The following is a 14,073-nucleotide window of genomic DNA, read 5'->3' on the forward strand; positions in this document are numbered from 1 at the left end:
CAAAGCAGAAGGAAATATGAAAAAGAAAGTAATCTTTAAACTATTAATATTGCCAGAACAACTTTTCTTTCAGATACGCAGACTCCTACCTCCCAGACAGCTAATAATGTCAGAAGCTCTGAGATTCATATGGTCAGAATGACTAATATTTACATTAAGCAAATGTATTGCCATAGTAACATAGACACCACAGAGCTATCTACCTGCCACAGCTCTCTAAATTATTTAGCATGCCAATACTACAGTGACACTGTGTAAATGATCACATTCATTAAGAGCAGAGTATGTGCTGAAAAACTGAATGTTAGACAGCCATACTTATTGCTAGGAAAAAAACAACCGCACCAGTATTCAGAAAAAAAAAGCAGAGAGGTATAGAGGAAAGCTCCAGCCTGAAGCAGAACAACACACCTTTACAATCTTCATCTAAAAAATATGTTCACATCTGCACCCCTGTGCAAAGCAGCACAAACAATAATCTCACTCAAGGGACAGAAGGCTGACCCACTGTGACCAGAACAAACAGAGATTTCAGTTATGTTCCAAGCCACATTTTTGGGATAGTCACTCAACTTGTTTAATTTGAATTTTTTATTGCCAAAATATTATTCTACATTGTGGAGTTGCAAAAGCCAGTACACAGAAAATAGAAATAACTATGGCATACCCTCAGAACAAGGCTATTCCTCAAGAGTCAACAGATTTATGGTTAGGAGAGAGCTGCAAGACTTTGGATGATGGTCTGCCACTTCCTTAAGCAGTAGATGATGGCAGGGATCTGAGTGGTTTGTGTAAGCCACTACTGTCATCCTGAGTTAAAACTTTTGGAAACTTCAAGCACTATGGATATTTTCCCCTCATCACATGCAATGGCAGAATAAATGGCACATGGAGAAAACAAAGGACAGCTCAGGTCAACTCTTGCAACCAGATGGATTTTTCCCTAATTTTTATCAGCTATAGCCCCTTCTTTTGTTGGACACAAATAATGCTTTTTTCACATTTCTCTCTGAATTCAAAATAACAGAGAAACCCCCTAAGAAGCACAGCACAAAGATCCAGGCATAAAATTAACCCAGCCCAGCTCTAACCAATTCCTATTCTCTCTGATTTTTTTAGTTCTTCATAGGCTCAATTTACAGTATGTCAATACAAGAGAAAGCTTTAAATAATTTCTTCTGCTACATTTTTATGAAAGTAAGTCTGGCATGTACCCATCTCCTATTATTCATTTGCATTAAAATGCCACAAAGTCTTACTTAAAGACATTTTAATGGCACTAGTAATAATCAAATCGAATCTCAAACCAATAGATAACTATTACAGAGACTCAAGTAGAATTTGATCTTCAGAGACAGAATTTTCAAAACAATGAAGCGATCGGAACATGCTTTTCTCCAGAGAGATTACTGCTTACATAACAAGAGTCTGCTTTTCTTAAGCAAGTTACTTTAATTAAGAATTGTTCAAGAACTGGCTTGATCCTCCACAGAATGTCCGGAAAGTACAGAGACCCTATTCTAAAAGCAGTTTTAGAAAGCAGCCTCATGGAGCCCAACAGCCAGACCAGTGAGGGTACCTCAAATACTGGTGCTGGAGAGCACAGGTGTGATGAAGAACACCAAAGAGGTGTTCTTACAGAGGTCAGGTCATCTGCCTGAAGTATTTAGGTTGTGAACCTCTGTTTGGAGTCTTCACTCAGTATCCCATTTGAGATTGTGAATTTAACAGAATGTCTGCTGATTTTAGAGAAATATCTGTGAAGGATGAATACCGCTCCTAAGACTGTCAAAATATAAGGGATCATATGAGAAGCAACTGACTAGTGGACTAATTAGCAGTAAGGAATAGAATTATGCAAAGCCTCCAGATTCCAGGCAGAGCTATCAATTACATTTACATGTTACAAATCACCTTGCTGATGAAGTGCAAGCTGGAAATAGGAAGTCACCTTCAAGCGTTCAGCACCTTAAAGCACATTTGTAATGGAACCCAAGGGGATATCTACTTAGTTGTTGGAATAATTTAAAATGTGCACTAATACTTGAAATGATTCCATGACAATTGAGCATTCAGCTAAAGTGGCTGAGATAAGCCTTGACAATTCTAGATAAGAAACCAAAGCAATTAATAGAGGTATCCAAACACTAACCTTTAAATCCACTTAGGCTGAATTTTCTCTTGCAACTTGTATCTTTCAAGCTTTTAACTGGGTGCACTAGGAAAGTCAGTCCTGCTACATAAACCACAGCTAATTCTGAACACAAACCCTGTGTTTTGCTTTCAAGCCAACAGTGAGTAGATGAACCAAAAAGCAAGGGAACACAAAAATAGTGGCTGAATTTCATTAGGTTTGGCTCAGCACCACTACAACAGAATCCAAATTGTTTTTTACAGAGCAATTCAAGTAGCAGCAACACAAAGCACTCAGCTCCACAGGAGTCCTTCATGTATCAGATGTGGTACCATTCACAAACTAAGTCTACATTTCTGCATGAGGCTAGATTATGTCCCCTCACCAGCAGGGCAGTACAAAAAGTAGAAAAGGCCTTGGCTCTAAGTCCTGCTCAGCAGTAACAGAAACATCTCTATTATCATTAGTGTGTCCAGCACAAATCCAAAACACAGCCTCATACTCGACATTGAGAAGAAAACTAACTGTACCTGAGCCCAAACCAGCACACAACAAAAATCCTAGATCTGCAGGGCACTTTGTCAAAGAACCAAGTAACTTCATACAAATCAGTTAAGAGCTGATACTGAGCTTTTGTTTGGTGTTGAGGTGTAGCAGTATCTGAGTAAATACAATTTGCAAGAATATCCCATGTGTTCAAATGATTCCTCAAAATCCACAGGAAACAACCACAGTGAAGACTCTAACTATAGCTGGGGACTGAGACCTGTTTTTATTTTTACTAGAAACCCAAAAAACCTACTTCCACATTCTTCTCTCCTTCTCAGCCAGGATGGGAATGGGAAACTTTGTCAGGGTTAGCTCAGCCAGTGGCCTCTCTCACCCAGGCAACTGCTTTTATACACAGCAGGGAGACAGAAGAGGTAAAGCAAAGCTTAGTATTACTCCCTCAAGCTCTGGACTTTACAAGGAATAGAATCTTTTCCCACTTTGCATACCAAAACAACTCAAACAACTCCCTAGTGCAATGAACTATGTCCTTTTCCCCTTCCCTCCAGCCTCCACAATGAAGAAGTATCATTGCTGTGTCCTCTGACAGAAGCCTCCCACCCAGACTCAGCAAACAGGATTAATGTAGAAAACAAAACCAACCTTTTTTTTGACCCCAGGCAAAAGGCGATGGGAAGAAGTAAAGAAAGACAAAAATGGAAACCAGAAGATAGATTTATATGACTTACAGTGATTAGAAGACTAATCAGCCTCTTCTGTACTGTACAGCAGGGTTAAAACCCCCACCACCACCCTGCACACAGAACAACACACACCCAAAACAATGTACACTGCTGTCAGGAGTTGAGCTGCTGTGTACTTAATATGGAGGCAGATTTACTGATCAGGTATTTCTAAATTCATGTTCAAACCCCGTAAGTGTCATACCTAAAAAGCATATTGAGTCCTCCATATCTATAACTTGAACATAAAAACTGCAGTTTGAGATGCAGACATCTTTCTATTAAAAAAAAATTGGACAATTACATATGCATTAAATAAACCTTACGCCATAAATGTCCTTGATTCTTTATGCGCCTAAACATGAAAAAATAAATCCAACAAATCCCCCACAGAATAAAAAGCAAATAACAAAACCCCAGACATGGGACCAGCTTACTACACATTATTAAAATGCCAAGCACAGTAGGTTGTTAATTTTTCACTTGAAGTAACTGCATAACTTGGTTGGGGAATTATTCAGTTCTAAAATCTCTGTAGCCATTTCATTTCACCTTTCATTTTCTATCATCCACAAGTCAAAATCATGTATGCAGTTTAATGAAAAGTGCATAAGTCCTTGAATACCAGATACAGATAGGATGAGCTGTGAGTGATTCTCACCAAACCTAATAAGCAAGAAACCAAAATAAAAATTGAAATGTACCGATACTAGTATAAGCATAGTAAGTCAGTGGTACTTTATCAAAATGAAAAAATATTTTCTTCTTTCTATAAACCCAAGATACACATTCAATCTTTTTGTCATCTATCCACGCTATGCATCATGAAGATAAATGGTGATTGGTGAATGGAAATAAAATGGTGATAGATGAATGGAAACAGAATGGTGATAGATGAAAAACAGTGACACTTAAGAGTATAAGCAGCCTAAACAGTACTTTGAGTATAAACGTAAGTGCATGAGCAAGAAAATAATTACCTATATTCTACAGACAAACACAGCACAGTCCCAGGGACAGATTCCTTTTCTGTGAACACCCTCATGCTAATAACTGTGCAGGAGTCAGGGTCTGAAAAGGATGCAGAGTCAACTTGTGGCAACTAAACTATTTAACCACAACAGACATGCTTTCACCTGACGAACGTAAGTGGGAATCCTACTTGCAGGGATTCAACCACTCTGCTACAGACAGTTTAAAGACAATTATTCTACATCATGAGATGCTTATTGCTTTTGTATGCTACTATAGCAATTTTTATTAAGAGAATCAACTAAGATGATATACCATATAGGTTTAAAAAGTAAGACGCAAAAAATGTCACCCAACACAAATTCTCTAACTTGTCAAGAGAAGGGGAATGGGATCTATGCCCTCCAGAAGTATCCAGTACTAGGCTTGTCTCAATTAGATTCAAAGCCCATATTGTTTCAGAACACTTAAGGACTTCTGCGGAAGCTAATAGTGACATGGTAAATAAAACATGCTGACAGAGCACATTGTCCTATTAGTAACATGCCAGGCAATACAAAAAGAACAACACATACTTTAAAAACTGCACCTACACAACCTCCCCACTTTGCTTTTTAGAAGACACAGATGTAAGATACACTGCCCTATACCAGTTCAGATGTTTTTCTGGAGTATATGTTTGTAAGATAATCATGCAAACACTAAAAAAATTTCCATAATAATAGAAAAAAAATCAAAGCATTCATAAAAGAGAATGAGTAATTCTGCTCCAGATTTGTTGGTTTTGCTTTCTGTTTGTTTGAGGTGGTTTTTTACTGTTTGGTTGAGCTTTTTTTGTTCTCTCCTCTGCACTCAGGAGGTGTTTCAGGAAAAGCCACAAGTTCTGAACAGGGTCATTCATGATTCTGATTCAGCTGCTGACTTACCTTTCAAAAGTGCCAGACCAGTTTTACCTCATTTCTTTTAGGAAAGCAATGCAATGGGACAGTAACTTCATCTCCCAAATTAACTATTGTTGGATACCCAGCTCTAGGCAATTGGCTTACTCTGCGCAAGCACTTTATTCCTATCCTCCTACATGTTTGTATTTCTCAAAATGCAGCATATTACTCACTTTGACTGTACTTGCTTCCCACATGTTCATTCATCTTAGTTTGTCTCACTGGATTCTTCAACTGCATCTCATTAAATAGCCTGAATTTTTTCTTCCAGTTGCATGCTAGGCTGACTTTCAGTGAAATGAAGGTAGATTTACACCAATGAGAGGAAAACAGAATGTAGTTGCATGGTCTTATACTTTAAGAGGCAACAAAGCTTTCTAGGCTATGAATTTTAATACTCAGAGATTAGCAATTCATCTTAGTTTCAGTTGTATCCTTTTAAGACAGCACAGTTATCTAGAGAATCCCTGATAGGTCTTTTACTAAAAGCATTGCTCCAAAAGCTGTGGTGAAGCAGCAGAGCAGTTCATTGCTCACACAACAAAGAGGTCCTATCCTATGTCCCATGTCCCTGGCACACTCATGCTGCAGTTCCTGCTCAGTTCACAAACAAGTCAGTTCAGCAACAGCTTCAGGAAGAGTAAAACAGAAGGGAGTAAGGCCACATCACAGCAAACTGGGAATAGAACCTGGGGAGGCTGTGCAGCTGTCACCCTGGACAGAGACTCCATCAGCTCTTTTGCTTCTAGAATCACTCCATGGTTTTTATTACCGTAACTGCATATTTAGAGTAAGCAAGTCAGAGTCTGAAGACTTAGAGACAGTAATTAATGCTGTGTTAGTTCTTCTGCAATAATGTTACAATAATTCAAACTTACTAGCAGCAAACATGTTCAACATGTCACCAGAATCACCACACTCCAGGTTCCATCTAACTCTTAACTGACAAATGCAAGAGCAATATTCTCTGCCCTAGTAGCCAATGTACTTCTGGTAAGGGACACAATTGAACATTATATTAAACACTTGCAGAACTGGACAAAAATTCATTAGATATACTGAATATGAACACTAAGGAAAACATTCCCAGAGATTATTCTCTTTTTGCAAATAAATCAATAGAAATTCCTGATTTTTCTAGAGTAAATTTTCACACCCTTTCCTCTGGAATTGAAAGTGTTCTGGTTTATCAAAGATTGCTTTCCTATTTTATTACTCAAAAATTAAACCTTCAAGTCTGCATTGAGCCAGTTTCAAGCTGACCCTTGGAGGCCAGCAGATCTTCTTGCATCTTATCCCCCCCAGCAGCTAAAAGTAGGACTGTGCCTCTCCCTACCTGGCTAAAAAGAAAAATAATCATGGAGAAAGAAACTCCTTATCTATTCTATCCCACCCTCAAAGGTCCTTGGCACGGAGGGAAGCAATTCCAAAATGCATCTACTATGGCACCAGTAAATACACTAGCTCCCACCTTAAAATGTGCATAGCTGACACAGTTTTGAAAAGGAAAACAGACTGATAATGTTGCAGTCATAAAATAAGGGGAGGAGCAGGAAAGTAAGTTGTTTCTCTAAGGCATTATACTTTTCTGACTTGCTCCTGGAATGATGCCTAGCATTACTTCCTTAATCCCAGCAAAATGAAGTTTCAGTCTTGCCATTCATAAATAGAAAAAATTTATGCTGAAGGTTTCTGAGGTGTTTTCAGAAGAGAAATACTTCAACTGCTTTGGCTTTTGAAAGATTTTCCTGGTATCGTGACCTTTCTTAGGACTTGGAACTGAAAGATTTCCTTGGTTATCAAGCCTCCCTCATCTGTTGTCATAATTTATAATCCTCCATAAATTGATGAGGCTCCAGCTTTTTAATATTCTCTTGCATTCTCTAAAGAAAGACACTATGACATTTCCAAAGCAGGGACCTATTAGTCCACACACTTTTTGCCGAGTATCACATTGTAGCCTACTTACTCACTAGAATCACCCACAGGATGAGATTATAGCCAGAGTGGTTTGGGAATGTTTTTTTAAATTAGAAGGTAAGTAATTAGACCTTTAATGACTGCACTGCAACTTAAATGCTAAAGTTACTGAATTGACATGTAAAATCTTCATTACCAAAACCTCTTTAAAAGACTCACCTTTTCAGTTCCAACTGTTTGCTCAAGGGTGTACCTGAACAATTATACCATGAGGCTGAAATGAAGGTTCCTCTCTCCAGCACTTCCTACAACAGTAATACTCAGCTGCTGGTGTGTAGAAAGTATATTTTGCATAAGTCACTTGAGCATCCACAACATTTTACAGATCAGCAATGTAATTTCAACAGAGAGAACAAACTCTCAATTCAAGTAAAGCTCATTAGGATGTAAAGACAATCAGCAAAACTGATTAAATATCAACATCCTGAGATAGGGTTGAGGGGTAGGGATTTTTTAAATTACGTTGTTACATGTCTTTTCAGTATAAGTGGTAGCCATTAAGTGTGAACAACAGCTATAAAGTGAAAAAAAAGCCGTTGAACAAAATCAATATTAAGCGGTACTTAGACCAACTTAGTTTGTAGTATCCCTTTTTATATCTGAAGGATCACAAACTACTTCAGTTTGTGATCCTTCAGATAAAGCACTCAGATTTAAATTGATACAGTGATTAAATTAACACCTACAGCTCTTCAGTGAAACAAAATATTGATGTTGGTAAAGTAAGTCACAGAGGAGTGCCAGAGAAGTCAAAAAGTTACAGGAATTTTATCTAGAACACCACCTTTGGTCAAAGTTTCAATATAATTTCAGATTAGCCTCCTTCTGTGGTAGGGTAGTCACCAACAATTTCCCCTTAGCAAAAGATTCAAGCAAAGACATTCACATATTGTCACATACTGACTCATTGCCACACCTAGCATATAGTGAGAGACTTTCCCTTCCCCTTGAATATTATGTTCCTACTAGGAGAGATGCAAAAACCCCATGTGTTTCATAAAGCAGCTTCTGTGCAAGCTGCAAAAACAATCTTCAAATGAGACTAGTGGTCAGCTGCACACAGTTTGCAATACATGAAACAGCCTACAACAGAACAGCCCTCGTATAAAATGCACTGTAGCAGTTCACTGGAAGAAAGGGGAAGCTTTCAAATTGAATGGACATAAAAAGAATACTAGAATAAATCATATTGCAAACTACATGCTAGTTTCAATAAGCAATGTCCTTCAGGAATGCATTATATTTTAAAATTCACTTCCACCTTTTGTTGGTTAAGATAAGCTAGTTTATTTTAGTTAGTAGAGCCACAAAGTAGGATGAAACAAGTATTCTGCTTAGCTTGCATTTTGCAAACTTGAGCATGCATACAGCAATGGAATCAATTACTTTACTCCCACCCAATTTCTTCACTTTAAATCTCAAGCACTGCAAGAAAATCTCAATCTAATCTGGATAGCAAAAAGGTTTATCCAAATTTCCTTTTCAATAATGTTATACTTACAGTGTACAAATCCTTGTTTTGAAAGACTTACAACAGAAATACTCAATGTGCATTTCACAACATTGAACTTAATATGAAACAAGGGCCACAAGCACTGCTTTAAAAAGCCCAACAGTACACTTGCAGTAGGAGACAGATTAGTTTTTCATTAATCCAATTCTATTTGAAGCAAACCAGACTTTTAAAAAATTCCTGTGAATCCAGAAAGTTGAATGAGAATATACTTCTATACCTCTGAAATATACAATATGCAGAGTCCTTAAAAAAATTAAAATTAGTATGTGATACATGATTTAGACACCCAGAACTTGGACCTTGCATTCTCCTCTCACTGGACAGCTCTTCTTGCCATCTATGTTCCTGCACAAGTGAGAATTTGTGACAAATTACGGAACTCATTGTTACAGGCCATAAGAGTTACCAAAAGCACAGACGATTTTTAAAACAATTTTGAAAGAAAAAGACAAAACCCACTGAATTTATAGAATGGAAAGACTACTAAATAAGACCATGGACTGGTCTTATTATATTATAATATAATAGTTATACTCATCTTACTAAATAAGACCATGGACTGGACATGGCCAGGGACACTGCCATTTGCTTGGACTATGCACATGGTCACCTGTCCCCTTCCCTCCCACCAATTCCTACTCAGAGGACAGCCTACCAAGGACAATTTACCCTGATTTAGTACTAAGGTATAGCCAATTTCAGCACAATACATACTTACCATGTTTATTTCCATGAGACCAAAGTTAAGAAAAACAGTTGTCACTAAGATGAGAAAGCCAGTCATACTTTTCCATTTCCTCATGCCAGTGGCCTCTATCCACCATTACACACTGCTCACTTCCCTGCACTGTGCTTAGTTCTTCAGGGCAAAATACACACTTAGCTATTAAACTCAGGACACGAGCAATGACAAGTAAATTAAGATGGTTGGACAAAACATTCTTTATGACATACCCAGGAACTTTACTCACATTGTGTGATACATACACAAGTTTTTCCCTTGTTTATCTTGAGCTGAGAAAGAAAAAACACTTCATGCATAATGAAAGCCATGTATACATCTTTATATTCTGTGAATTGCCAGGTGGATGTGTTCTTTACAGACCTCTCCCTCAGCATCACAGGGAAAGCAAATTTGTACGCTAGTGTATAGTGATGAAAGATTAGAAATCAGAACCATTTAAATTATTTATAGAACATACAGAACTGATTCCTCAAGAAGGCCATGTGAAGTAGCCTGCAACTGGCCCAAGGAATCCTATGAAAGAGTAAAGTCATGTAATAGCTATTTTCTATTAACATTTTGTGAAATTCAAGGCAGTTTAAAAATTACCTACATCAGTAAAACAGGATCTTCCTCTATAATATTCATTTCTGTCAGTTTTTACTGGCTTGCTCCTAAGACAAAACTCACTGCTGAATGAAAAAGATGTTTTCCTCCCCACAAGTCTGAGTCTTCACAATTTTTACAACGAAAACAAACTCAAAACTCTACAAACTGACACCAGAAGAAAAAAAAAACAATTAAAAACTACAAACAAACAAATAACCCCCACACCACAACTCGGGAAGAATACAGCTCAAAGGAAGCAAGATCCTAAGGTACTCCATATAAACTAATGGAATTTTTTTTACAATGTGTCTTTTATCATTCTGAAATTCCAACTTGAATCTATTAAAGTCTTAGAAAAGTTTAATTGAGAACAAAAATATATGGGAACATATTTGTTCCAGATGCATTAATATTTTCCAATAAAAAACACTAAGGATTTAATACAGCTGGGACTAGAGTTGGTAATCACATATATTTAACAATCTTAGACTAGATACTAAAGCTCGTGTGTTAAGGAATTAGGGGTTTCTTTCATGACTGCTGTTAGCTAAAGCAACAGGAATCCAAACATCCTAGTAAAATTGAGGAGTTACACAAACACAGAATAGGAAGAAATGAGAGAAAGACTCCACATCATTGTGTTGGTTCATGTCACTTCCTGCCATCGGTGACTGTATTGCCTTTCCATTAGCATAACTAGATTTTACATCAGGGAAAGAAGAAAGAGACAACTGAAAGCTTTACACTGCCAGAAATAAAGTCATAGAGTAAGACCAAACTCTAGTTTAAATTAACAGTTGTTGTTACTTAGTTTTCTCTCTGGAGAAGGAAAGAGACTTGTCTTTATTGAGCAAGATAATATATTCTAATGCTACAAACCATCTGAAGAACTCTAAGCTACAGCAACAGATTGACAAATAGTCACTTTGGCAACTAAAGCTGCTTCCATACAGCCACACAATCATGGATTAGCTGCAGGTCAGTACATGTAAAAGCTTTTACTCAATAAATTCTGGATAAGGTGCCATTAGTCTCAGGAATATGTAGTCCCTCCAAATACGCTGCTAGATGAACTTTTAGACAAGGCTTGATATTCCAAAGCATTCTAATGATCTGGGCTTAATAAAACAGGTTTGCAACCCTGTCAGAGTTGCCAAGTTTTTCAGAGAGAGGAAACAATAACATACTGAATATTTGGCAAGCATCAGACTATCTACAACCCCTCAGTTTCCTGAAGATACTTTGATATGATACTCTGGAACCTTTTATAAGCTATTAAAGAGAAACCAGACACCTCCTTAATCCTTACAGAGCAGCGCAGGTTAGGATGAGAACAGGAGCTTTGTTTCCCACTTGACAAAATGGTCTCCCATCAGCACCAAGAATTGCAACAAACAGCACCAAAAAAGAGGTGGAAGCACTACAGAGGAGGATAAAACTAGACACATGCTACCTGAAAGGCAGCTGAGAGATGGCTTTCATTTCATTTTCATAAAGCAAGTGTTTGATGGTTCAGAAATAACAAACAAGGCACAAGAGTTTACCAGAAAGTTAATATTGAATTATAATCTAACAGCTATTTTTTCTAATCATTTTGAAAGAAAACCTGGGTATATAAAAACTAGGAACTAGTGGTTATTATGAAGTATCATATTCATAATAACCACTATTATGGTTGTTAATAACCAGAAATATTTCTATTTTTTCCCGTTTCTAGTGTTGTTTGACTGGTATAAATGTTCCACCTGATACAACAAGCACAACTTGGGAAACCAAACACACTGTCAGGTTTCCTGTGATTTCAAGCTTGTCTGTACTAATCCCAGTCTCATTTCACACCCACACATCAGGCTCCCTCCCTAGCTAGCTTGGGCTTCTCTTCTGTACACAGCTTCCTTATGACAATCTTGCAATCAACACCCACATCTCCTCCCCAAATTATGCCAACTCTTCTATGAAACATTCAGTCTATGAAAACCACACCCCTGTTTCATGCCCTTTAATCTGGCCCTTTTGCAAACTGAGAATAAGCATCTCTTGGGGAGGTGACTCATAAGTGTTCAGCCCTTTTCACATTGTAAAACAGCTTATCTAATAAAACACAGCACATGTACAATGTTGCATCAAGAACCAAACGATATTCATGCTTGTAGATCGGTCTGGGGAAAAGACTTATCTGAATTTTCATCTGTCAGCTAACTAGTTTCACTGCAGAGTAAGATAAAGATGATCCAATGACAAGCCAAAGTCTGGGACCTCTGTCTCTTATTCAGCTTTTGTTGTAAAAGGTTTTCTAAAGTTTCTGTGCTCAATTTTTAAACTCAGATAGAGAATACTTGTCCTTCCTCATTCAACTCTTTTTGTATCCTACATTGTACGTGTTGGAGTCAGAAGAAAAAAAGGAAACATACATTCTTCAGATGACAAGCATTTCAATTTCATATCCCGTAAGCCAAATACTGTGGAGATATTCTGAAACAAACAAACAAAAAAAAGAGGAGTCTTGCCAACTCAAGAGAATCCTGGTGTACAGGCTGTTGGGTTCTCATCAATGTGCCACAGGTAACCTACCTCTGACTTACAGGGTATGTAGGTCACAATATATTTATTGCTCTCCAGAAGCTACAGGGCACTAAAAGACAGCTAAAGCACCTTTGATAATTGCTGTATATTCACTTCGCATGTAAGCAATTACTGTGATTGCCACAGGAATAATGCACAATAGTTACACTGTACAGTTGTGAGCACAAACCGAATTGAAACACAAAACATTGATAGGATGCTCCAGAGCCCATGGTGCCTAAATGCAGCTGAGTGCTACTGGAGACTCTACCAGGCTGATATCAGACTGAAGTCTCAAGCTCACTTTTCATAGGATGGATGTCCATACCACAAAAACTGATTGTGACACCCAAACAGCACTCCAAACAGCAAACTCATGGTTCAGCAGACTTCTGTTCTGAGCTACCTATTACAGACACACACTTATCTTACCTGCAATTAAAGAATATCAACAGGTCAGCAAGGAAAAATTGGCTCTGGCAGTTCTTCCATTTGGTCAAGAATCTAGGCTTAAAGTTTCTTCAGCTTTCAGCAGCATTCAGCTTTCCACTACACACAAGGAAAGGCAGAGAAAGTAGAAAAGTAAAAATTATCATTCTCTATTAACAGAAATATGGCAGTGTAAAAACTGAGAAGGAAAAAACTTCAGCCTTAAGAAAACAAGATAATAAACTCTCAAATACACAGGAGCAGTAGTAACAGAGCATATTTCACACCACAAGACACATCCACACAGACAAGGTCAGAGCTTCCAGGCTTTTCACGAATACCTAGTGAGAAGCCCTTGAAAACACCAAGGGCATCATCAGCTAAGAGCCCACACCACTGCAGAAGCAATCCATATTTGCCTTTCTAGCTGCCTTCTGTTCACTGCTGCAACTTAAAAACATTTCCATCCATGTTGCAACCCAAAAACAATCATGCATAACACACTGAATAAATACGAAGCAATTAAGAAACTGTTCTGGCTAAAATTTAACCACTGGGGGAAAAAAAAAAACAAAAAAACACGGAAGCAAAAAGAAGTGGTATTACACTGAATAGTAAAGCTGGCTACGCTGCCAAAAAACTGATTACAGAACTCACTTTTCAGACAAGAAATGCATCATAACAGCATCTTGTTAAACAAGCTAAACACATGCAAGGGAGAAGGAGAAACCCACACCTTTCTGTCAACACTGAAGTAATTCATATTAAATTTATATTTGACATGTAACAAGGCTGCACACATACAGAAAAATGCAAGTATGAAAAGCGTGTCTATTCATTTACACAGTGCTTAGCATTCAAAATTGATTTTACAGACATCCTGCTAACCTGCCTGACAGAAATTCCTCCAGACTACACAAATTAATTCAAAATAAGGGGACTGACATTTTTCTGTGTCTTATAAGCAGGGAGGT

At 37.7% G+C, this 14,073-nt stretch overlaps 1 protein-coding gene across 1 annotated transcript in view; it reads right to left on the minus strand.

The window, feature by feature from the left end:
- Positions 1 to 14,073, minus strand: part of FHIP1A (FHF complex subunit HOOK interacting protein 1A) — a 76,934-nt gene that overhangs the window by 50,183 nt on the left and 12,678 nt on the right. Inside the window, exon 2 of the mRNA XM_084204445.1 lies at positions 13,103 to 13,219. The gene's annotated coding sequence lies outside the window, so the exon portion shown is untranslated. The remainder of the gene's footprint in view (positions 1 to 13,102; positions 13,220 to 14,073) is intronic.

The sequence above is a fragment of the Fringilla coelebs genome (assembly GCF_963513975.1).
Source record: "Fringilla coelebs genome assembly, chromosome: 4".
NCBI lineage: Eukaryota > Metazoa > Chordata > Aves > Passeriformes > Fringillidae > Fringilla > Fringilla coelebs.